The 26,170-nt window shown below is 39.4% G+C and overlaps 1 pseudogene across 1 annotated transcript in view; it reads right to left on the bottom strand.

Annotated features, from left to right (window-relative positions):
* The window catches only part of LOC309961158 (heterogeneous nuclear ribonucleoproteins A2/B1-like), a 38,607-nt pseudogene that overhangs the window by 7,907 nt on the left and 4,530 nt on the right, over nt 1-26,170 (bottom strand). The window lies entirely within an intron of this gene.

The raw sequence follows: 26,170 nt of genomic DNA on the forward strand, positions 1-26,170 counted from the left end.
ACTGGAGCTTTTTCAGGGTAATAAGTTTATAATAAGATTTAAATGGGATAAAATAAACCACCCCGGTTGCCCTCTTCTGATTTTTATTTCTTTTATTGCTTTATTAATCTGACCAGCGATTATTTGGTGCTTAGATGCCTTTGTCAAGAAAGATATTAAGTGAGTGACACATTTGTCTAGAAAAGTGAGGAACTGGTTTTAGATTATCAGCAACTGGCTTGGGGTTGATGACATGAGAAAATACTCCATGATTTTATGCATGTGAGGCAATTTTGAAAGATCATCATATTGGACATGTCACCAACTGAGTATGAATGCACTGCAGACTTTTATTGTTTGCAGCTGCCTGACATTCCCCATTCAGCCGTGAGTGCAGATGGTCCTTGGACAGCAATGTTAAGGATTACAATGAGGGAGAAATGACAGTCTTGGTCCCAGCTTAGGAAAACTGCTGTGAAAATGATTTTAAGAGAGGAGTTCCACTATAATATGACTCATAGTGAATGGGTGAGTTACCCCCAGAATTCTACCTTGTACTGTCATTCAATACCAGGATCCATTCAAAATGAGCTGAGTGAAGAGCGTTCCACTCAGATCAACCCTTTAGGGCTGCCATATGCTCATCTACTAGCAACTTGACATAAGGCTCCCATCTCTGCCCATCCTGGCTCCTTGTACACAAATGATATTTGAACTTGACAAAAGCAAATGAGGACAGCCCACAGATTACAGCCTTTTCCTTTACCCCACAGCTGGCCAGGCCCCAGGAGAAGACTCTTATTCAAGAGGCTAACTTCAAGAAAAATACCTGGTCTAAAGAATTGCAGCTGTTGATGTTTCTGTGTAGCTTAGCCACTGCTAAACCACTGTTCCCATGGAGCAATTCGATCTGAATTCGGCAAATCAGCAATGAAACAGGAGATAGCACTATGCATAAAAGTTAATAAATAAAAAGAGGCATGAAGACAGAGTTGTCTACTGTAAAGAAAACAGGCAGCATAATATGGAAATCAGATAAGCGGCACATTAATTGGAATGAAGAATATTTGTAAATTATAAAATTTACAATCCACAAAGAGGATACAACAATGTTCCTATGCCAGTGTCAAAAGTAATTCATGCATATAGTCATTCAACAAATGTCTATTAAACAATCTGCTAAGCCCACAACCAAAGAAATATATAACAAAGCAGAATAAGAGACTAGAGGAAGGTACTGAAGATTATTTAGGAAATGATTATCAAGGAGGGTCTCTCTTAAAATGTGCTATTTAAGCAAAGAGCTGAATGAAGCTAGAAAGCAACACGGGGCTCTGGAGGAAGCACGCTAGAGGAAATGTGAGGAACTGGTGTTAGATTATCAGCAACTGGCTTGGGGTTGATGACATGAGAAAATACTCCATGATTTTATGCATGTGAGGCAATTTTGAAAGATCATCATATTGGACATGTCACCAACTGAGTGTGAATACACTGCAGACTTTTATTGTTTGCAGCTGCCTGACATTCCCTTCAGCCGTGCGTGCTGAATGGAGCAACGTGAGGAGCAAAGCACGAAGACCCTAAAGCAAGAGCAAGCCTGCAGTGTTCAAAGAGCAGTGAGGGCTTCCCTGGTAGCGCAGTGGTTGAGAGTCCGCCTGCCGATGCAGGGGACGCGGGTTCGTGCCCCGGTCCGGGAAGATCCCACATGCCATGGAGCGGCTGGGCCCGTGAGCCATGGCCGCTGAGCCTGCGCGTCTGGAGTCTGTGCTCTGCAACGGGAGAGGCCACAGCAGTGAGGGGCCCGCGTACAGGAAAAAAAAAAAAGAGCAGTGAGAAAAGTAGCAGTGGCTGGAGCTGATGGAGCAAAGGCAGAGCAGGAGATACCCGGAGGGGCAGTCAGGGCCAGGTCACGTAGGCCTTGTGAGCCGCTGCAGGGAAGTTTTATTTTATTAAAAGAATTGAATATTACTGGAAGATTTTAAGCAGTTTTCATTGGTAAAACATCACTCCCATTGCTGTCCTAGAGAACTGACTGAAGGGAGACACAAGGTAAAGCAAGGAAGAGAAGTTGAGAGGTTGGTAGGAATCAAAAAGAGAGATGGTGGTGTCTTGGACCAGGGTGATAGCAGTGAATGTGCTGAGAAATGACTGAATCTGGGTTATATTTTAAAGATGATAGATTGATTTTGCCATTTGCAGCAACATGGATGGACTTGGAGGGCATCATGCTAAATGAAATAAGTCAGACAGAGAAAGACAAATACTGTATGAGATCACTTATATGTGGAATCTAAAAAAATACAACAAACTAGTGAATATAACAAAAAAGAAGCAAACTCACAGATACAGAGACCAAACTAGTGGGAGAGGGAAGAGGGGAGGGGAGTGTAGGAGTGGGAGAGTGAGAGGCACAAACTACTGGAAGTAAGACAGGCTCAAGGATATTTTGTACGACACGGGGAATATAGCCAACATTTTGTAATAATTGTAAAGGGAAAGGAACCTTTAAAAATTGTATACAAAATTTAAAAAATTTTAAGAGCAGATTGAAAATGAAAAAAAAAGATGATAGATTGATGTGTGGTATGAGGCAAAGAGAGGATCAAAGATAACCCCTAGATTTCTGGCATAGATAACTAGTTGTGACAGTGTCACAGAGATGGAAAGACTAAGAGAGCAGCAGATGTGAACAGCAAAAACCAAGAGTTCTGTTTGAAATGCCTATTAGGCACCTAAAGGGTAGGAAGCTGGATTTACAAGCCTACAGCTCAGGGGAGAAGCTGAGACTGGAGAGGCTAATTTAGGAGCCTTCAATATATAAAGCATTATAATACCCTTGGTTGAGAAAATCAGAAAAATCTTGTATATGGAGATGAGAAATAGTCCTAAGCCCTGGGGCGCTCCATCATTTGGACATGACAAAGAGGAGGGGAGCTCTGAAGGAGACAAATAGGAACAGAGAGGGAGGCAAAGGAAAACAAAGGGAGTGAGGTGTCCCAGAAGCTAAGTGAAGTATTTCAAGGAAGGAACAATTCTTTGTATAAAAATGCTGCCAGGGAGTTGAAGGTGGGGACTAAGGACTGATCGCTGGATTTGGCAACACGGAGGTCATCAGTAATTTTAAAAGAATAGTTCTGGTGAACTGGAAAGACAAAGCCTGAGAGGAGTGGGTTCTAGAGTGAATGTAGAGTGAGAACTGGACACGATGAATAGTTCAAGAAAGAAGAGAAATGGTGCAGTATCTGGGGGGAAGGTATGGGATCTGAAAAAGTTTTGTGTTTTTATGGGTGTTTTACAGTCTGTTTATATGCTGATGGGAATGACTGATAGAAAGTAAAAGATTAGTGATGCTGGAGGGAAGGAAAGAGAAAGAATAATTGCTGGAATAGAGCAAACAAATCCATGAGTAGAAAAGTAGACAAAAGTAGGCAAAAGGGAAAGGCTGGTCCCAAAAGAAGCAGGGATCCATCATCATAAGAAAAGGTGAGAAAGAATACATAGATACAGTGCTGGCGAGTGGGTAGATCTGGTGGTAAGAAGAGCTGGGAGCTGTCTTCTGAGAGCTTCTATTTTCTCAGCGAAATAAAAGTGATATTATTAGCTGAGAACAAGGAAGTGGGAAGGAAGAATAAAGACACTGCTAACGGGAAACAACAAAGAGGAATTGCAAAATAGTTTCCTAGGTGAGTGAGGAATGTAGTAAAGGTGACAGTGTTCCTTTTGTGGCGATAAATGAAAAGTGAAACCAGCCAACCTGACTTATTTTCTCCAGCCATGTTTCAGTGCTCACTGGTAAGCGTGGAGTAGGTAAAGTTGGGTGTAACCAGAGTTTTCAAGCAGCATATAATGGGGGTAGAGTCGAGCAAAGGAATTGAAGGTTTATACAAAGGACTGATTACAGTGAGGGACCACGAACTTTAAGCTGGGTAAGTAGACAAAAATAAAACGTGAGGTAGATGATGGGCAATAAAAGAATGGTGGGATTAACAGGTTGGATATGGTAGTTGAAGAACTGTGACAATGGGAAATGGGCTGAAAAAAGATGGGAAAAGATGATGGACAGAATGTGGAATGCTTGAAATTGAAACCATTTTGGTTACTGGTAATGACAATTTTGAAAATTATTGATAATGGCTGAGAGGGTAGCTGAGGAAAGGTGGAATAAAAAATAATTGATAATAAGAGAAAAGAGTGTTGAATGGTTGGTTCATCTACAGGAATGCTGAAATCATCAAGAAAAAGGACTGGAGTAGTGAACTGTGCTGAAATCTTCAATGGAGGAATAGGATTGAACAGAATATTGATAACTAATTTTGACAACAATCATGATCATAGTGAAGGATTTTAATATGTCTCTTTCAGAGCTTAATAAATCAAGCAGAGAAAACATAATTAAGGCTCTAAAGAAATGAATTCACAATGAATAAGCCTACTTTGATAGAAATGTCTATAACCATGTACCATCTTAACCAAGAATATATATTGTTATATTGAATCTATTAAATGTTTATAACTGAATCATGTACTTAACCACAAAATTTTTAAAAATTCCATTTAATGAAAGGAGAAAAAAATTATATCACTTTTACAGAGAATGTAAGGAAATTACAAGGAAGGTAAGGACATTTGTCAGAATATTCAAAGTAGGGTTGAAAACAGATGCTTCATCTTATATCTGACATCACTTACCTGCTCTGTTCCACTATAAAGTTGAACATTCTATTGTCCCCAAATAGTATACTATATATTATAATTTATAATAGAAATTATTTTAAATGTAGTTGGTCACTGATACTTTGCCTATGTAATTTCAAATACCCAGGTATTTTATTGCCCAGAACCATCTTTCACTAGCTTCTATATTTCCACCTTGCAAACACTGTGCAATAATTATAGGTACCTCACTCCTTGTGGAAGAATTGTAGCAACCAGTGAGACACTGTCTAAAGAGTTCTTTGACTGCCTTAGACTGAAGAAGCTATAGAAATGAAAAGTCAGAGTGTTATCATCATTTCACCTACTCCAAATAAATTATTACAGTTCAAGTGCCACAAATATATGTTGTACTTTGCAACAGCAGTAGAGAAAGACAACAGACCCTTGTCCCCCAAGGGTCCTCTATTACAAATCCCTCAAAGATATAAACCAAAAGGGCCCCAAATTTAGAATATCAATTTACCAATTCTGATATTTACTGACTTTACATCATATATGATAATAAGGACATTTAAGTTTGACTAATGTACCAAAGTGCTTTTCTGGCACCACAAATTTCCCTAGACCACTTAGACCAGGTCCTTAAGGGGTAGAAAGAGGACTGTACCAAGCTATACTGTATGTGTCAACTTTTGTTGCAGGTAAAAACAGCCCCAATCACTCAGCAGCTTACAACAAGCACCTGCTTCTTCCTCCCGTTACTTGAAGGCTGGCCCCTGCTGAGCTCAGCTGGACTCAGCAGGCCTCATGTGTCTTCCCATTCCCAAATCCAGATGCCACTATCTGATACCGCTATTCTCACAGTAAAGGGCAGGAGGAAAGGGCTCAAGGCAAAGCACCCAACTGCATTTAAGCTTCTATTGGGTGAGACAACTATCATACCCACTCACATCTCATTGACCAAAGCACATGACAGAGAGCAAACAACTGAGAATAATCCCACCTGTCACAACACTATGCTGCAGTGATATCTCCCATCCACCACTCCAATTCTTCACACCATAGGAGCTAAAGCTAGATCTTACACTTTCCTACAGCTTCCTCTTATAGAATTGTGTGCAGCTATTTATAATACTCTGTGTTTTGGTCCTACTGTGGGAAACTCAGATCTCCTTCCTCCGAATATCCTTCTTATTGGTTTTCTTAGGGACTTTAGGGAAGCTTGTGCTATTCAAATTCAGATGGATTGTTGTGACATCCTATGACCGGTACAAAGAGTCAACAGCACCAAGACCCAAGCATACATTACTTTCAAGCCACTTCATTGTTTAATCCTATATGCAAATTAAAACATAGATTTTTAAATTAATTTTCGTTTCTTCTTCAGACCACATAATATCCAAGTTAGAGTAATAAGTATTCACATAGTAAGTGCCCATGTATAAAGTATATGCTCTTAATACCAAACTGTCAAGGCTATTTGTTTAAAAATTGATTTTTCTCTTCTCAAAATTTACTTAATAAGTATTTCCATAGAATGCATTATAGGCTGGATACTAAGCATTTTACACATATTTTATCCTTAAAACCACACTAGGTAAGCCCCATTATTATCATCCCTGTTTCACAGATGATGAAACCGGGGAACAGAAATGTAACACTCCAGGTAAGTGGCAGACCTGAGATTCAAACCCAGACATTCTGGGCCCAGGGTTTAGGCTCTTATCCATTACATTATGCTGCCTTGTCCCCTTCATTCAGAATTTTCTCTATTCTGTGAGACTATGCTTAATTTCTCCAAGCAAAGGTCTCATTTACTGTGCTGTTTTGAACTTTCAACCCCTGCATTTTCTCAGACTCCTCATTAGAAGAATCTATATAAACATGATAGAGTTTATATTTGAACCACACCTCACAGTTAACCATGCTGAGAGTCAAAGATATTTAAAAGGGACTTGTTCAAAGTCATGCACTTAGCAGATGGCATTTTGAATTTCTTGAAGACATGAATCTATATCAAACCGTGCATTAATTGCACAGTTCTCCTTCCACTGTATCCAAGGCAGTGAATGCCCTTATAAGTCAGCTTTTCTCTGAACGAACAGCTCCTCCCTAATTGATGGCCATTTCTATCTTACAACCTAGCATTTGCTAAACTTTTTCTTTTACTCTTTTTCAATACACTGCATGAAGCTGGATATGTTTTAAAATAAAAATACACTCTGCTATTTTTAAGGATAATAGTCTCAAATAAATGAAATTCACATATTTAAATACGCTGTTAAAAACTGTAGTTTCAAATTTCTCCTCTTTCAAATATTTTATATGAGTGGCTATCAGAGGTGAAATAGTGAAACTTCGGTTGTAGAAGGGGACTAACTCCATGGATGAAGAATTTACCAAGCAGTGAGATTGTAAAAGGATTATGTAGCAGAGAAAGAAGTAAACGAGAATAAACAACAATATAGCCAGATAAGGGATAAACTATGCAATTCATTCCAGTGTAATCAAGAATCAGCTTTAGGTGGATACTTTAGTTAGTAACTTTCTTGGCATATGAAATGGTTTGGTGAAATTAACAAGAACATGTGTATATTCTGTTTTCAGAATTATGCCAGTTTGGATGCAAATCGTGTTCTCTGATCCATAATGCCTATCCTGGTACAGCAGGACAAAGCTCTGTGACCTTGAGACCCACTGACTATGAGCTGGGCCTCTGCTGCTCTGCTTTTAGAGGCGCTCACGTGGTGTTTTGACAGACCTTCCTCTGCTGGACTCTGACAAAACTCTACATGACTAGTGCAAACTTGTCTTCCTATTTTTATCAAGAACCTTTTGTTTTCTTTCTCATGTGGGAAATTGTTGTTTTCTTAAAAGAGACCATTATGCCTGTAGGGAAATCAAGTTACCAATTTTATTTTAGACATATACTCTGTGTGAATCGATTGCCACTTCCCTAATTGAGTAACTAAATAATCACTTCCTACACCAATTGCCTAGGGATATATTTGCATGCTAACATACATGGGCAAGGTGCGTAGCACAGGAAAATTATTTGTGGCGTATTGTTAAAATAATTATATGTTATCTTATATAATGGCTTAGGTCTATCATAAAGATTATTTTCTAAAAGTATTGAATAAGATAATCTTGCTTACAAGGCTTATGAACTTCACAGGCACTCATGAAATTCAAAGATAATATCTTTTATCATATTTGTAATAATCAATCATGGCTACCAACTACTGGGTATTTATGATATGCCAAACACAATGCTAAGTACATTCCTCACAGCAACCCTATGAAGTGAGTACTATTATACCCATTTCACACGTGAGAAAACTTCAGCAAAGAGGTTCAGAATGGTTGAGTAAGTAGCCCAAAGTCACAGAAAGTTGTGATGCCTAAATTTAGACCCATATCTGTCTGATTCAAAGTCCATGCTGTTACTCACTGTACTGTAGAGATTCTGCGCCCCAGAAACAGAGGCTATCTCTGTTTTATTGTATTTTGCAATAAAAATATAAACAAGCTCCTGTTAAATTTACTAATAGAGTTTTTGTCTTCATAAACACTAGTACAATTCCCCCAAATCAAATGAGATTTAATAAGGAACATGAATACAGATTAGATGTTTCTGGTCTTCTGTCTCCCATTAAAACATTCATGAAGATAAAAGAAGAAGACAAAAACTGACAATAGCAAAAGAAAAAAAAATAATGTACCAAATTTTCCATGCAATTTCCCCTAAATACTTTGTCAGTAAGGGTAGATTGAAAAGCAAATTATTGGACTCTGTATCATAATCATCTAACCCAAAAGCAAAAGCTGTTCACCAAAGAAGAGAAAAGGAAAAACCTCTGACTCATTTCCCCTTGGTATAACAAACTCCAGAATATAATGGCTAGATTTTGTAGGAAAACAAGCAAGTAATTATTTTCAGAAGTGACCATGTGCTGTCCTCCTTTTCTGTCACTTCCATCAGCTCTCTTCTCTTTTTATTTTTCCACTCTATTAGTAGGAATAGAGAGGAGCATTAAGATAGTCTCCAAGCATGTTTTGTATTTAAAACACACACACACACACACACACACAAATTAAACGAGACAAAAGAGCTGGGAGTGCTGAGATGGGTGTACTGCTTCGTACATGACATGGTTCAAAGAACTTCAGCTGGTTCCCCAGCACAGCCAGAGCACAAGCTTCACTTCAGTCCTAGCATGGTCATTTGTGATGAATACCCATCAGGCATTACAAACAGAATAAGAGTAAAACGCTACATTCTGACCTTCAGGTTTAGATTGAGAAAAGTTGCCTGAGCTCAAGTGAACAATAAAGGAGACAAAGGAAACTGAACTTGGTTGAAAAATGCCATCCTGGATAGCTCTTCCCTGAGTCAGTGAGCTCATCCAGGAAATAAACAATGGAGCCTACTAAAACATAAGAGAAAGAAAACATTTGGAGGGAGGGAAAGATTTCCCTAAAGACTAAGGGAGGACTTCCCTGGTGGTGCAGTGGTTAAGAATCCGCCTGCCAATGCAGGGGACACGGGTTCGAGCCCTGGTCTGGGAAGATCCCACATGCTGCAGAGCAACTAAGCCCGGGCGCCACAACTACTGAGCCTGCACCCTAGCACCCGTGATTCACAACTACTGAGCCTGCACTCTAGAGCCCGTGCTCCACAACAAGAGAAGCCACCACAATGAGAAGCCCGCACCGCAACGAAGAGTAGCCCCCGCTCACCGCAACCAGAGAAAAGCCCGCGCATGGCAAAGAAGACCCAACTCAGCCAAAAATAAACTAAGTAGTTAATTTAAAAAAAAAAAATAGTAATAGAAAAGAATTTTTAAAAATAAAGAGATAATCCTTTGAGAATCTAGGCAGAAAGAACAAATGACTTATTAGCAGAAGAAAAATAGGGGTTTCTTTCAAAAGCAACACTTTATGCCAGAAAAAAATGGAAGAACATATTTAAGATTATCAAGGAAAGAAAATGTAAGGTACAGATCTTATATCCAGAGAAAATGGATTTTTTAAAAAAGGATACAGAGGAATTATCAACATTCAAGAACTCAGAGACTATTATTCTCATGGGTCTTTCCTGAGGAATCTACTAGAGAACAGTCTTCAAAAAACTAAAATAACTATAGAGATATCAACATAAGAACTAGTGGATAAGGTTAAACGTAACTATTTATAGAATTAAGGCAAAAATGAAGGTAAACAGAGAGAGAATATTGGATGCAATGGCCATATGATCTGAAAATGCGAAAATAGTACAACTAGTAAAGGGAGTGATATGGAAAAAACACGTTCCAGGGCTGTTTTGAGAAATAGCAGATTCCAGATACAAAGCAAGACAGGCACACTATGAGCCTAAAATAGCTTACACTGAAGAGCTCTCGGAAGACATCTGGTCAAAGAGGAGAAAAATGTAAAGATTTATCTTGTTACCTGATCTTAGATTTCTTCTACATTTCTCCCTAGACTAAAAGACATCCAGCCTCCATCTATACCCTGGCGCTAGATCCATTCCAGTTTTCCACGCTACTTTACACTGACAAGTGGTAAGTAACTGGATGCTTAAATTAGTTCTGATTTATATGAGGTTACCTCCAGCACGAGTTTCTTATCAAGCTACCAGTCCAAAGGTTAAGCTATTTTTTAGTCCTGGAAGATTACTGCTATGGTCTAAATGTTTGTGTCCCCTCAAAATTCACATAGTGAAACCCTCATCTTCAATATGATGGTATTAAGAGGTGGTGCCTTTGGGTGGTGATTAAGCCATGAGGGTGGGCCACTCATGACTGGGATTGGTGCTCTTATAATCGAGGCCCCACAGAACTCGCTAGCTCCCCTACCATGTGAGGATATGAGAAGTTGGCAGTCTGCAGCCCAGAAGAGGGCTTTCACAAGAACCCTACCATGTGGACACCTTAATCTTGAATTTCCAGCCTCCAGACTGTGAGAAATAAAGTCATCAGTCTACGGTATTTTGTTATACAAGCCCCAATGGGCTGAGGCAATTACCAATTTTTAATAGCTTTTATTCATCTCTCAAGGTGATTAGTTCCTCTTCGTCACCTTAATCATATCCGGAAAACAGCTGATCCTTACCTTACCTTTAAGAACTAATTACTACATTTCTAGCTTCCACTTAGGATGTAGAAAGCTGGAAGGAGCATCACTCCCAACTTTACATCAAAAAACTTACCAGATAATCTGCAAAACCACAACTTTTCTTGAACTTACCAAACAACTAAAGTCACATGGCAACCAAATAACCTGAAATCTAAAGTAGGACACTGACTCCAAGGACAGATGGGAAACCAGTACAAGTCACAGTGGCAGAGCATGAGAAGAAGCCACCATAAGGGACAGTAAGAAGAATTCAGCTACATTTTTTATTTAACTACTTAAGGCCAAGTATAGGCTAGGGTGAGAATAATATAACCCTGGGAGCTGCAGACGTATGAAAAATTACTGGCTTTTCTCACAGACTTAACTGTTTGCTCACCAGAAAGATGGGTGGCAGAAAGAGAGAGATCTGTGAAATCCTCCCTTGGGTGCACACCTGGGAGAGGAAGAAGCAGGGGCTGCAGGAAAGGCACACAAGGCAATCTGAGTCCTTCTCCCCTGACTCATCACTGAGACAAAAGCCTTGATGGTGCCACACAGTGCCCAGATATTTGATCAAATATTATTCTGGATAAGTTTCTGTAAGGGTGAATTTTGGGTGAGATTAACACTTAAATCAGTAGACTGAGGAAAGCAGGTTGCTCTTTCTAATGTGGGTAGGCTTTATCCGATCAGTGGAATGCCTGCCCCTACCCCAGGTAAAGAGAAGTCTCTGGCTTGACGGCCTTCAAACTGGGGGATCAGTACTTCCTGGTTCCACAGGAGCCTGCCAGCCTTCAGACTCAAACTGGGACATCAGCTCTGCCGATTTTAAAGTTGCTAGCCACCTTAATCACATGAGCCAATTCCTTACAATAAATAAATAAATATTACAATTAAAAAAAATGAATCCTATTGGTTAGATAGATAGGTGATTCATACATACATACACAGAGAGATAGATACCCTTCTGTGTCTGTTTCTCTAGAGAACCCTAACTAACACCCAGGAACTTGAGTGAACCAACTTTTAAGTAAAAGTTTGCAGGGGCATTCTTCCAGTTAATATTAGTTTTCATCCACACTAATAAGAACACTCTTCTTCCTTTTAATATCCTAGTCACAAACTCTTTTGAAATAATGTAATAAATGTAAAAAGAAGATACTTAATAAAAACCTACTTTCATTCTAAGTGATTTGAAACTGCTTAGTGTAACACAAATCAAAAAAGCACTTATGGGCTTCCCTGGTGGTGCAGTGGTTGAGAGTCCGCCTGCCGATGCAGGGGACATGGGTTCGTGCCCCGGTCCGGGAAGATCCCACATGCCGTGGAGCGGCTGGGCCCGTGAGCCATGGCCGCTGAGCCTGCGCGTCCGGAGCCTGTGCTCCGCAATGGGAGAGGCCACAACAGTGAGAGGCCCACATACAGCAAAAAAAAAAAAAAAAAAAAGCGCTTATTTTTAATAGGAAATTCTCAAAAGGTCACTTTTATTGAAGAATTATGCAGTGTTTTGGTGGAATTGATAATGATGATGGTGATAAAGATGATGCTGATGTGGGTGGCTAAAAATTTAACTATGGTGTTTTTTTCTTGAGATATTGCTTATTAGTATCTGAAAAAAAAAGGGCTGATAAGCTAAAGAATGAATAAAACAAATAAACCTAAGTAAGAATGACCCCATTATTAGTTTTATACAAAATATTCTTAGATGGAATATGACCGATTTTGTAAAATGTTGGTCAGTGAATTTAACTTGAACTCTCACTTCAGGATAAGGATTAGTTAGGGGATTTAGCTTGATAAATTTGTATAATTGGCTGTGTAATTTTTATTGTCGATTATTTTAATATTTCATGGCAAGATTCCCAGCCTTAGGTTTTTACCAGTGTGGAAATACAATTGTCCACTGAAAAGAAGAAACAGTACCTGATTTGTGACTGTGCTTTGTTTCATGTAGAGCCTTTAATCTGAATCAGCAAGAGTGGGTCAGAATATAAATCTGCATAATTACCTTTTGCTTTGTTTTTAAGGAGAAAATTGCTATGAATGCATGAACATTTTGTTAAGTATCTCAGTCATTTTCAGAAGATTCACAGGAGCTTAACGAGATTCTAACCCTGAATGTAGAGATAATGGTCAACAAAATTATGTCTATTAGTTACACCAATTATCCTTTCCCACTTTCATATGAAAGAATAAACACTGCAGGGTTAGTTTTTAAAAACTGAATTCAATCACCAAACTTTTATTTAACAACAACAAAAGAAAACGCACAAAGAAATAATTACAAGCTTAAAAAACGTAATTTAGGGGGCTTCCCTGGTGGAACAGTGGTTGAGAATCTGCCTGCCAATGCAGGGGACACAGGTTCGAGCCCTGGTCTGGGAAGATCCCACATGCCGCAGAGCAACTAGGCCCATGAGCCACAACTACTGAGCCTGCGCGTCTGGAGCCTGTGCTCCGCAACAAGAGAGGCCACGATAGCGAGAGGCCCGCGCACCGCGATGAAGAGTGGCCCCCGTTTGCCACAACTAGAGAAAGCCCTCGCACAGAAACGAAGACCCAACACAGCCCAAAATTAATTAATTAATTAATTTAAAAATATATACTGCTGAGGAGGTCCATTAGTTTTAAAAAAATGTAATTTAGTTTCTATGGTTAACTACTCACTAAGTCTTGAGGAGAAAAATCTGGAAAAAAATGTAGCATTCCTATTCTATCCACTTGGTTTCATTCATTTCTTTCCCATTAGATCTTTTTTTTTTTTAAATAGCCAGGGAAGTTATTTCTTCAGCACATCTGAAATAATGTGGCCTTACTTCTCAAAATGTGGGAATTGTATCACTGAGAGAAATCATCTTACCAATTTTCTTAATCTTCCCCCACTTACGGGCCCAGCCGCTCCACGGCATGTGGGATCTTTCCGGACCGGGGCACGTACCCGTGTCCCCTGCATCGGCAGGCGGACTCTCAACCACTGCACCACCAGGGAAGCCCCCCCCCCACACACACACACACTTTTTAAGACTGATCTTAGCACAAAGTTACTTGCTCAATTTCATTTTATAACTGAGATCCGAAAGCAAATCATATTTATCTAGGAGAGATGCCAAGCAAATAGGAGTCAAGAAAGCTATTTTAAAGTCTGTGTTCATTCAGGAAAAACACCCCTGGAAGTAATCTGAGACAGAGTATTTTAGATTGTATCTAAATGGTGATAGAAAGTGCTGGAGAAGGGAATAGTCATCAGACAGTTGCCTATTTCACCTGCACAATGCTAAGCAATTACTTTTAGCTTGTTTACTTACTATTTCTTGTTTAGTTTTACCAAAAGTGGAGCCCACAGATAGGATGCAAACTTTTCTGGGCACGTCTGAAAGACTAATTCTTAAAGAATGCAGTCAGAAATCTATATCCACATGCGACTAAGGCACTTCTTAAAGGGAGCAACTCACCGTACAAGTAGAGTCAGTCAACCTGGCCCAATGACAAAGCCTCAGTGATGACGGGAGACATAAAAATTTAAGTATGGCCAAGAGGCAGCCACTTAGAATATAAGACCTATGAGAAAGGGATTTTTGTTCCCTGTAGTGCTTTCAGCACCTAGAACAATGCCCGTTGCAATAGAAGACACTCATTAAATATAAATAATGAATTAATGAATGAGTCCTCAGTCCATCTCTTCATAGAATCATATTTGAATCATGGTGCTTTAACTGTGGGAATCTGTAAGTGGATGGATGCAGAAGGAAAGGATTGTGAGGGGAAACAGAATTATTTTCATTTAAAAAAAAAACATAAGATAATTAGGGCAAAGGGCAGGAGTGCACTAGTACCCTTCTGTGGTAGATCCTGTGGTGCATCACCCAGGTGCATCCTTCAGGATAAGGTACTCACCCCTCCAACTGCTGAGAATGTTTGCTGGTGACTTACAGAGGAATCCTTCCTTGAGAATTGCCCTCAGTCAAAGGGAGGTGTCTCGCACAAGGTTATGTTCCCGGTGGGGCAGCCCCCATCCAATGACTAGTCAAGACCAGAGTACATCACAGATATAGAGGACAAACTAGTGGTTACCAGTGGTGGTGGTGGGTGGGTAATAAGAGCGGGGGAGTGGGAAGCACACACTATTGGGTGAAAGATAGGCTACAAGGATGTATTGTACAACACAGGGAATAGAGCCAATATTTTGTAATAACTGTAAATGGAAAGTAACCTTTAAAACTGTATAAAAAATTTAAAAATAAAATATAAAGTACAAAAAAGAAGACCAGAGAACAAAGCCTTGCCCTTGCCTCAATACAGGACGTATCTGAATGGCTATCTCAGCTTCCAAGCTCCTCAGAGGATTGACGGAGGCCTCTGTGGCAACTGCATTGCAGTTCAAACTCTGCCTCTGCTCAGCCCTGCTCCCTTCACTCCATACAAGGGTATAGAAGGGAGAGCACTCCTCAGTCAACCTTGGCAGCCAAACTCCATTTCAGAGTCTGTTTCCAGGGAACCCAACCTCAGACACAATCAATGGGGTAAAAAATAAAGAGGAAGAGGTATTGACTCCACCTTACAGAACATAGAGAGGTTTTGGCTAGAACAATACAGTTATTCCAAGTAGTAACTCTGATGCAGATCTGACGATTTGTTAAAACATTTGTGTCAAACTAGAGAGGAACTTCCTGTGTTATGCCACGAGGATAACTGTGATTCACTCAAACTTTTCCCCCCAAAATCCAAAATTGAATTTCTTCTAATTATAAAACTAAGGCTTGTTCATTTTAGAAAATTTACATAATAGAGAAAAGTATAACCAAGAATGTCAAAATTACCTGCAATTCTACCACCAATATATAATTGTTATTAAACTGGCCTTCCAGATATTTCACTATGGACTCATCACACACATGCATGTTTATCTTTTTACAAAAAAAAAAAATATATATATATATATATACACATATATATATATATATAGTTGTTTTCTCATTTAACCAAATAAAAATATCATTTTTACTGGCTGTTTAATATTCCATTTTATGGTTTACATAGAATTTAACTCAATGTTCTACTGACACATTTAGATTTCCCTAATTTTTCAGTATTCTAAATTATGTTGAAATAAATGTCCTATTCTCTCTGATCAGATTAATTCCTTTGCATTCTTTCTGAGAAATTATACTTCCAAAATAATGTGCATTCTTTGACATTTTGCTACCTATTGTCAAATTGTTTTCCAGGATATTTGCATCAGTCTATACTCCTACTAATAGTTTATGAAAGTGGCTCTTCCCCCCATACCTGTCTCATTCTTTTACTTCTTTTCTAACTTAACGTGTAAAATGCAACCTCATTACTTCAACTGACATTTCTATTTAGCACAGAAGGCATGTTTATCATATCAGCCTATGCCCCAATTGTAAGAAAGAAAATATGCTTTTGATGGCAAAAATTAAGATTCAAAAAGCTTAGACCATGCTGGAACAGTAAGCTGAACAAATAAAATGAGTTTTAACAGGGGTCAGAATAAGGTTTCAAGATAATACTTTTCAATTAACCACAGAAGAATAGGATGAAGGAGATTTTCTTAACAAAGTCAGCATGAAAAAGACCTAGGTATTTAACTGAATGAAAGTTCAGATTGAGCAGATGATGAGATGAGGCCACCAGAGACTTTAAGGGAAAGTTAGTTTCCATTCATTAGAAGCACAGCATCCAAGACAAGGTTGGTCTCTCACTTCTGAAATGGCTACCCTAAGCCTGTAATATTTTGTTCAGGGCAACGTTTCCCACTAGATAGCTAGTGGGAAGCTGCTGCATAGCACAGGGAGATCAGCTAGATGCTCTGTGACGACCTAGAGGGGTGGGATAGGGAGGGTGGGAGGGAGGCTCAAGAGGAAGGGGATATGGGCATATATGTATACATGTAGCTGATTCACTTTGTTGTACAGCAGAAACTAACACAACATTGTAAAGCAATTATAATCTAATAAAGATTTAAAAAAAAAAAGAAAAGAAGGGAAAAAAAAAAGTTACAGGAATCCAAATGTGGTACAAGACAACTGGCCTGGATTCTTCCAAAACAAAAAAAATTAATGTCATGGGGGAAGAAAAGGTGGAAGGATTGTTCTGGGTTAAAAGAAAACTAATAAAACATAATAAAAACAATAGATGAATGTTAAAAAAAAAAAAGTCTATTGACTAACTGTAATGCCTCCAGAAGCCAGGAGAATAAAGTATCTATAAAACAGATCATACAAAGAATAGTTGAAGAAATCAGTAATATTTAACCCAATAAATAAAATTAAAGATGGCTTGGGATGGGTAAGCATGGACTGGAAGCTACAGGGATATAACTTGGCTGTCTTTAAATATTTGAAGAGTTGTCATTCAGAGGAAGCATATGATTTCTTCTCTATCGCATCAGAAGGCAGAACTAGAAGCAGTGAATAAAGGTTCACAAAGGCAGGTTTTATTTCAATATTAGGAGGAGATGCCGAATGATTAACGCTGCTCAAATGTGAAATAAAATTGACAGGTCAATTTTTCTTCTCATTAAACCACCACTGAGCCCTTTTTCAGTCCTCAATCACTCAGGTATCATCTAAGTCTCTACTGTGTTCTCAGCCTGCACTAGGCCCTGTCTGGGGGTGGGGGGCAGTGGGGTGCCAGTACAGTCAGCTTCTTTCCCTGTATCCTCTACTCACTTTTACTAGAAGTAACTATTTCTCTCAGGCCCTAGGAAGTGCAATTCAATTTCTGCCTTCCTACCTTTTCTTAAGTATCTTGTTTTTTAAACACTTTTCTGAATTCTGAATAGTTTCCAGCTTTAATCAAACCTTTAAAAAACAGAAAGAGTTCAGATAATTCCATCTGGTTCTACTTAACTGTATTGCTTCCAACACCAAACCTTTATGGAATCTGCACTGAGTCACACCTGATTTTCTCTCCCAGCACAGTGAGCAAAGGGGTTCTCCGCGAATTATGCTCACTGTCACTTCTCTTCCAGGAACCTGCTTGCCATCCTATCCCCAGGCTAGTTGCCACACACACAGATGTGGACTCTAACACTTTTCTGTGTGTCAGAAAAAGAAACATCTTGGTTGATCCTGTGGATCTTTATATCTTTGGACGTATAGGTAGAGCAAATCATGCCTTCTGGGCAAAATTATATCCCAATAGGGAACATCCATCCAGTGAAACAAGATGATGAAAAACGGCCATAATCACTGGGCCTCTTTTTTCCCTTTCTTTAAGATGTTACTATTAAAACAGTCTATCATTCAAAAGTACCTTCTCAAAAAGAGTCTCCAAAACTGCTCAAGGGTCTTCAAGTGTGTTTTGGGTTTTCAGCACACTCATCAGGGCCCCTTCCTTGATTCCTTCAAGGCCTCAGTCCACACCCCTCGTGGCCAAGCCGGCGGATGCCAAGTACACACACACATGGAGAGAGTGCACTTGGGTTATAGCTACAGGGCAAATGAATAAGAGATTGGCCACCCTATCCTTGTGATCTACATAAAGAGACAAACCAAATAATCTGCTTAGTGTATACGTACAGAAGTACAGAGTACCCTTCTGAAAGCAGATTCACGTGGGTAGTAAAATCTGCAACATGATTCAGGATATTTCAGTCATTATAGCCAATTAAAGAGATATTAAGGAGGAAAGAAAGAGAGAGAGAGAAGGGGCAGATCTAATTTACAAACAGATGACGTTCCAAATTCATTCAGAAATCAGAGTGTTTTCCCATATATACAACCTTATATAATACACATTGATTTCTAGGCAAATCCAAAGGCAAATCCAAATCTAGGCAAATAAAAAGGCTTTTATTTTAGCCTATTTGGAACTTGGATGGGTGGCGAGTGTATCCTAAAAGTGAAACTAATAGCAAACATGTTTTAAACGCGTAACATATGCCAGTTATTACCCCCATTTAATCTTTACCACAACACGATGAGTTAGGTATTTATTATTATTATTGTTATTATTATTAGCAGCAGCAGCTCGAATAGGTGGGAAGACTGAAGCTTGAGCTACTAATTGCTAGCAAAAGTTCTCAAGACAGGTCTTTCAGTTGCAGAAACCCATCACTTTAACCACTATTCAGTACTGCCTCCAACCTACCCACTGCATCTCATGTTTCTAAGACAAGGTATCCTGAGTTCCAACTGGAGACACCAAGAACCCAACACCTCTGCAGCCCTAAAGCAGAATGTGGATTCTACCTGTGCCCAGTCAGTTCCCTACTGAGTAAAACAAATGGCTATTCCTCTGTTCTCAGCCCATTAATTTGGGGGGAAATGAGAGGGAAAAGTGCAAAGAGGAGAGAAGCGTCTCATGCTGCCAGGAGGGAAACCCCAAAGAGACTGCCAAGACAGGCCCAACTGCGGCCAGGAGCCCTCCCAGATGTCCATTCAAAAGGAAACTTCACCCCATTGGTGAACTTAAGTTAGACACCGTGGTATTAAATACCCTTTAGGTCTACTGAATGGTTCCAGTTAGACTGGCCCCTGACTTCATGAAGATTATACTCCATGCTGTAGCTAGTAGAGAACGCAAGGACCCTGAGTGTTTGGTCCAGCTCTGACACTCGCTAGAGTGTACTGTTGGTCAATTCTCTTCTTTGAGTCTCCACTTATATAGAGGAAGTTTGGACAAGATAATGATTTCTAAGACATATTCTTTTTTTTTTTTTAACTGAAGTATAGTTGATTTACAATGTTGTGTTAGTTTCTGGTATATAGCAAAGTGACTCAGTTATACTTATATATATATATTCTTTTTTCATACTCTTTTCCATTATGGTTTATTACAGGATATTGAATATATCAATAGTTCCCTGTGCTATACAGTAGTACCTTGTTGTCGATCCATTCTATATATAATAGTTTGCATCTGCTAATCCCAAACTCCCAATCCAACACTTCCCCACCCCACCTTCCTCTTGGCAACCACTAGTCTGTTCTCTATGTCTGTGAGTCTGTTTCTGTTTCGTAGATAAATTCGTTTGTGTCATATTTTGGATTCCACATATAAGTGATATCATATGGTATTTGTCTTTCTCTGTCTGGCTTATTTCACTTAGTATGATAATCTCTAGGTCCATCCATGTAACTGCAAATGGCATTATTTTATTCTTTTGTACAGCTGAGTAATATTCCATTATATATATATGCATATATATATATATATATATATATATACACACATACCATATATTCTTTACTCATCTGTCGATAGACATTTAGGTTGTTTCCATGTCCTGGCTATTGTGAATAGTGCTGCTATGAACATTGGGCTGCATGTATCTTTTTGAATTATAGTTTTCTCTGGATATATACCCAGGAGTGGGATTGCTGGATCATATGGTAACTTTATTTTTAGTTTTTTTGAAGAACCTCCATACTGTTCTCCATAGTGACTGATCCAGTTGACATTCCCACCAACGGTGTAGGAGGGTTCCCTTTTCTACACATCCTTTCCAGTATTTGTGAGGTGGTACCTCATTATAGTTTTGATTTGCATTTCTCAAATAGTTAGCAACGTTGAGCATCTTTTCAAGTGCCTAGTGGCCATCTGTATGTCTTCTTTGGAGAAATGTCTATTTAGGTTCTAAGACCTATTCTAAAAGGCTTTTAATTCTAGTCACCTTTTTCACTGGCACTGCTAAGATCCAGGAAACATAAACCACAAGCACAGGATGAACTAGTAAAATTAAGAGTGAGGGAGGGAACTTCACTGGTGGTGCAGTGGTTAAGAATCCACCTGCCAATGCAGGGGACACGGGTTTGAGCCCTGGTCAGGGAAGATCTCACATGCTGGGGAGCAACAAAGTCCATGTACCGCAACTACCGAGTCTGAGCTCTAGATCTCGAGAGCCACAACTACTGAGCTCACACGCCACAACTACTGAAGCCCACAAGCCTAGAGCCCATACTCCACAACAAGAGAAGCCACCACGATGAGAAGCCTGCGCACCGCAACCAAGAGCAGCCCCTGCTCACCGCAACTAGAGAAAACCCGCACAGAAACGAAGACCCAACGCAGCCAAAAATAAATAAATTTATTTATTTAAAAAAAAAAAAAAAAAGAGTGAGGGAGAAAATTTTAAAAGTTTCTTCTCCAGTCATGCCTGCACCGACCCTAGAGTAATCTGGAGGTAATTTTAAGGCTTGTTAAACTGTCACGGTTGTCTTTGTTTCACCTACTACTGTAAAGCTTCTATTCACATTGAAGCAGTCTTGTCTTTAGAAAGTCCTAAATTCAAATAGCTGTAAGTGAAATATTTAAAAGATAAGTTTAGAGGAAATAATGGTTAATATTTGAAATCAATTAGCATTCCTGTCTACCCACCAGTAATGGAGATTTCACCTGCTGCTAACCTTCCTGTGGTTTTGAGGGAGAATGATCTGTTAAGAGAAATTCACACAGAGAAAACACAACTGGGGGGAAGGGGCGGCTCATGAATATGAATGAGCAAAGTCAGAGGTGTCTGAACAATCCAAATGAGACACCTCTCTCCTTAAACTTTGCAAAATGGAAGGCAGCCAAAAAGGATTCTTCTGCAGCCTGATAAGTAGGCAATCCTTAATTAAATAAGCAGGATAAAATAAACAGCAATTGCAAAATGGAAAAATATAGAGCATAGAGAATTAGTATGCCCACTTCTGTGATCTACTACAGTTCCACATGAATGAGAAATGAGACAGACTTAATGACATTTGGCTTGCTTTGTTAATGCTTTACCACAGGGATATCCTCTGTATGGGCATATTTTCCAAATAAAACATGGGAAGGAATCAACAGACAAGAAATGGTTGAAATACTCATTTTTCTCCCAATTCAGTTAAAAGAACATTCTCTATTCAAAAATATTATTTCCTCAGATCAAAATCTAAATTTTGTGGAATAAATAATATATTTTCTGAATAATAATCCTTAATGCTTAGATATGGGTGGTTCTTATGCACTCATTTACCCAACAGTCATTTGCTGAGTATCCCTGATGAGCCAGGCATTGGGTAAGTAAAGGTCCCATCAAATAAACACATGCTATGCACTCATTGTATTCATTACATTATTTAATTATCATGACAGCTTGCAAGTGAGACATAACAGCTCCTGTTTATAGATGAGAAAAGTGAGGCTCAGAGAGGTTTAACTTCTCCACGTTCTCATGCTTATGGTTAACGGAGCCAGGGGTTAAAAGATAAAATGAGGCATATTAAAAATTGTAAGTGTTTATTTGAGTAAAAACTGATTTTAACAGGGCAGCCCCAGACTGGAAGTGGTTAGGTGTGCTCCACCAACATGAGCTTGGGGAGAGGCTTATCTAGAGAAGTTGTGGAAGCAAAGAAAGGAAATTATACGATTTGCTATAGCTTAAAGCCTAGTTTACTGTGATCGATTGTCCTTAGATTTCAATTTTATAACCTTGAGGTATTTACGGGCTTAGATTTTGGGCTGCTTACACAGGCTGCCACAGCATTAGAGTCACCTCATTCTAATGACCAGGATGTTTAATTAATTTAACACAGACTTAAAACCCAAGTTTGATTCCAAAGTCCGTGATCATTTCGTGGTACCAAAACGCTTCCCAGAGACTATGAAGTCAAACAGTTCTTGAATAGCCCTGCTGGTACTCAGACCCTGCTCAAGGAGTTTATTGCCCTAGTGGAGCTGGCAAATATGTAATTATAATGGAGCTTGGCTTGATAGCTTTGAAACCACAGCGCTGATCTCTTTAGGCCTCAGTTTCCTCATCTACAAAACAGGGATAATAATAAGTCTGTTGCCATGTGGTAGTTGTAGATTAAATGAGATAACTGGAGTAGAATTCTTATTTCATAGTTCAGTAGTGACAAGCATTCAGTAAATGTTAGCTATTACTCTATTCTTTGACATATGGAGACTGCCTCTGCTCCCTGCAGGGTTTTATGTGAGAGTGCCCATCCCAGGCTGTTACGTGTGTGTGTTGAAAAAGGAAATATGTTATTTTTATTTCTTTGTACCTCCCTTCCGAATTGCTATGTTTTCTTATGGCTTGGTAGTCTGGATACGATTTTCATAGGTTATAAACTCAGAGAGGAAAATGGAGTTCTTTCTTTTACACTGACTAAATTTTTCTATAGGTGGACTTTATTTCTTTCTCAGTCCCCAATTTTCCCCCGATGGCAGAAAATTAATTCACTCACTTCTGGATAAAACTCAGACAAATTCATTGATGTCTTAGTCAAACAGAGGTCTTGGCAAATCTTAGTCCTTCAAGGTTTCCTCCTTCCTCCTGTCCCTCTCTGTGGCCCAGGCATCAAGGGATCTCGGCCCTTGATCCCTGAGAAGTCTTTTCTCAATGCGTGGCAGTGATTATCTCTTCCAAGCATTTGCGAAAGTCTACTTGAAAAGCTCAAATGCTAAGACTTGAACGTTTTTTCAAGTGAAAACCCTAGCCTAGGGATATGGAAGGTGGAAGGCCCTCCCTGCTGCCCAAATAGGGAGAAAGTACAGGACGTCCTGAGTGAAAACAGCACTTCAGTGACTATGTCAAAATATTACCCGGCTACACAAGCACAAAAACCTACTCAAATTAACAAGTAAACGGGGAAAAAGGAGGCTTACTTTTAGGGTACAGGGATTTCATAGACTTCAATATCAAGAAGCAAAAGAAAGCTGAGCTTCTGGAAACACCAACACCAAAAATACTCAAGGTCCAAGCTCACTCTCTCTGTGCTCTGCTTTCATGCTCCAGAACTTGTGGTTTCTCTCTTCTGCCTCTTTCTGTGAATCTGCACCATTCTCTCTCTGCTTCCTTTGTTTAAGCATCTTGCATGTAGCCTCAAAACAACTTCCCTAACCCCGACTTTATGTGACTTTTCAGCTCAAACCCTGTAGCTGGTTTCTGCTGTCACCAAGTTTCTTAGCACAGAAGTCTCACCAGGGAGACCCTGCCTGGTAGGGCTCCTGTGTTAGAGCTAGACCTCACAGAATGCTGACCAGTTTGTGGTTCAATGGCTTTTAGGTCATTTATCCATTTCTAGTCCAATAAACTATTGCTATGGCACGCATCCTGAAACACATCTCTTAACATTTTCTGATTATAGAAGAAAAGGTATTACAGATACCACATGCTAAAAGTAAAAAGAAGAATAAATGAGTCTTATTCAGAAAAAACTGCTCTTATCCAAGGCTGTGGAGGAAACTACCTTTGACTGACCCAGCCGCAGTTCTGGAAGTTTCCTAGGTCATGAATCTATCCACATTATTTCTATCTGCCAGTGTCTTCTAGTGTTGGAATATCTAAGAGGAAGGTAATATATATGTAAATATGTTTACTATTTTATTATAGATTCCTTCTTAGAGATTAGAGGTAAGGATATTTATTTTTCCCTTGAGTAATATTTTCTGCACAAAGATATTAGCTGGATGTCCTGGAAGAGCGGCAACTGTCAGGATGTCACTGGAGGATGAGAGAGGAGGCATCGGGGGAGTTAGGGGAGGCTAAGAGGCTCTCAAGTGACTGTAAAATATTATTTCGTATTGACTCAGCCTGAGAGCAAGGGCTCTCAAAAGCCTTTCATGGGAGTTCCCTGGCTGTCCAGTGGTTAGGACTCTGCTCTGTCACCGCCGAGGGCACGGGTTCCATTCCTGGTCGGGCAGGGAACTAGGATCCCACAAGCTGTGCAGCGCAGCCAAAGAAGTAAAAATAAAAGAGAATTTTAAAAAAAACAAGCTTTTCATGGTTGTATTTGGGGCCTCTGTAAAAGTATACTTGACAGGGTTTCTGTTATTTGAGAAGTAACTTGAAAGCAAGGATAACTGATTTAGATGAAGTGAAAAGGAAATAAAGTTTCTAGAAGAAAATTTTCTTAGAATTTGCATAACTTCTTACTGGGTAGTGTTTGTGATAAAATTATTTTTGCTGTTTTATGAAATTGATGGGATTTGTACTTAATGGAGATCATGCCAGAACTTTCTCTAAAAATTCAACCTATAACTATATGGTAGCAATATTTTATTTTAGCAAGAAAGACTTAGGAAAGGTAGAAGGGAGACTAAATGGAATCAGGTTCTAGTGAATCTTATCTTCATTATTTTTTAAGGTACTTTATTTAACAGAGCAAACCACAGGCGGCAAATGGATAAAATCTTAAAACAGGATTCTTAAAATGCTGGGTAAGCATTTTCTTATATAGGACAGTCTGAGAATCTTCCAAGGTGGCTACACTTAGAACCTTGATGGCTAATTGTATCAGGAGAGAAGAGAGGGAAAAAGAAGCATATGGAACAGGCAAGCATTGGCTACAAGCTGTTGAATCATCTTCACGTTAATTCTCATAAGCAGTTCATTAAGGAAGTTTCTATTTGTGTGATTTCTTGACTAGTCATTGAAATACCTAAGGAGAATTGCCAAAATCAGAAAAGAAATGTAGTGGGCATGGAAAGAGACATGGAAAACTTAAAAATCAAATCCTGCCTTGAAGGGAGAATAAAAGAATACATGGCAAGATCTGACGACAAAGTTGGTCAAGTTTACATTTTGGGGAAGATAGATATTTGAACGTATCTCCTATGCTTTAGAAACCAATCCTCTACTCTTTTGTTACAGCATGTTTCATCTGTAAAAATGACTGTAGAGGGCTTCCCTGGTGGCGCTGTGGTTGAGAGTCTGCCTGCCGATGCAGGGGACACGGGTTCGTGCCCCGGTCCGGGAAGATCCCACATGTCGCGGAGCGGCTGGGCCCGTGAGCCATGGCTGCTGAGCCTGCGCGTCCGGAGCCTGTGCTCCGCAACGGGAGAGGCCACAACAGTGAGAGGCCCGCGTAACGCAAAAAAAAAAGATTGTAGAAATATATTTCCAATACTGCCATAACCTGTCATCTGTATATAACTTCTACATTTCAAAAACATGCACCAACATTAGGCAAGCCTTAAACAGAGCAAGGACTCTTACCTGTTAGAAAGCATGCTGCTGCACAAGTGTGCACCATCTGGAGTGCACACTTGGAGTGATGGATCGGTGAGTACAGCAAAATGAGAGACGTGACCTTGTGATATGAAGGAAATTGACTTAGAAGTTGTACAATCTGGAATGCTTTGAAACCTAAGTGAAGTTTGAGTCTGTGGAGTCCTATGTGAACAATAAATCTTTAATGTGTGTGCCTACGCTCGTATGGAAGGAAAATTTATTAAAAAGTATCCTTTTCCTTCCAAAAGAACTATCCATAATTAGCAGAGAAAATTAAATGTTAAATATATATATTTATTCCTCCATGGAAAGTGGTGGTTCCAGATGCTACCACGTGATTCTTTTGCTACAAGGTAACTTCTGGAAGGTAATCTGAGAGGTTAAACCAGCGGTCCCCAACCTTTTTGGCACCAGGGACTGGTTTCGTGGAGACAATTTTTCTCCCGGGGGGGAATGATG

The sequence above is a fragment of the Leucopleurus acutus genome (assembly GCF_964270905.1).
Source record: "Leucopleurus acutus genome assembly, chromosome: 4".
NCBI classification, from domain to species: domain Eukaryota; kingdom Metazoa; phylum Chordata; class Mammalia; order Artiodactyla; family Delphinidae; genus Leucopleurus; species Leucopleurus acutus.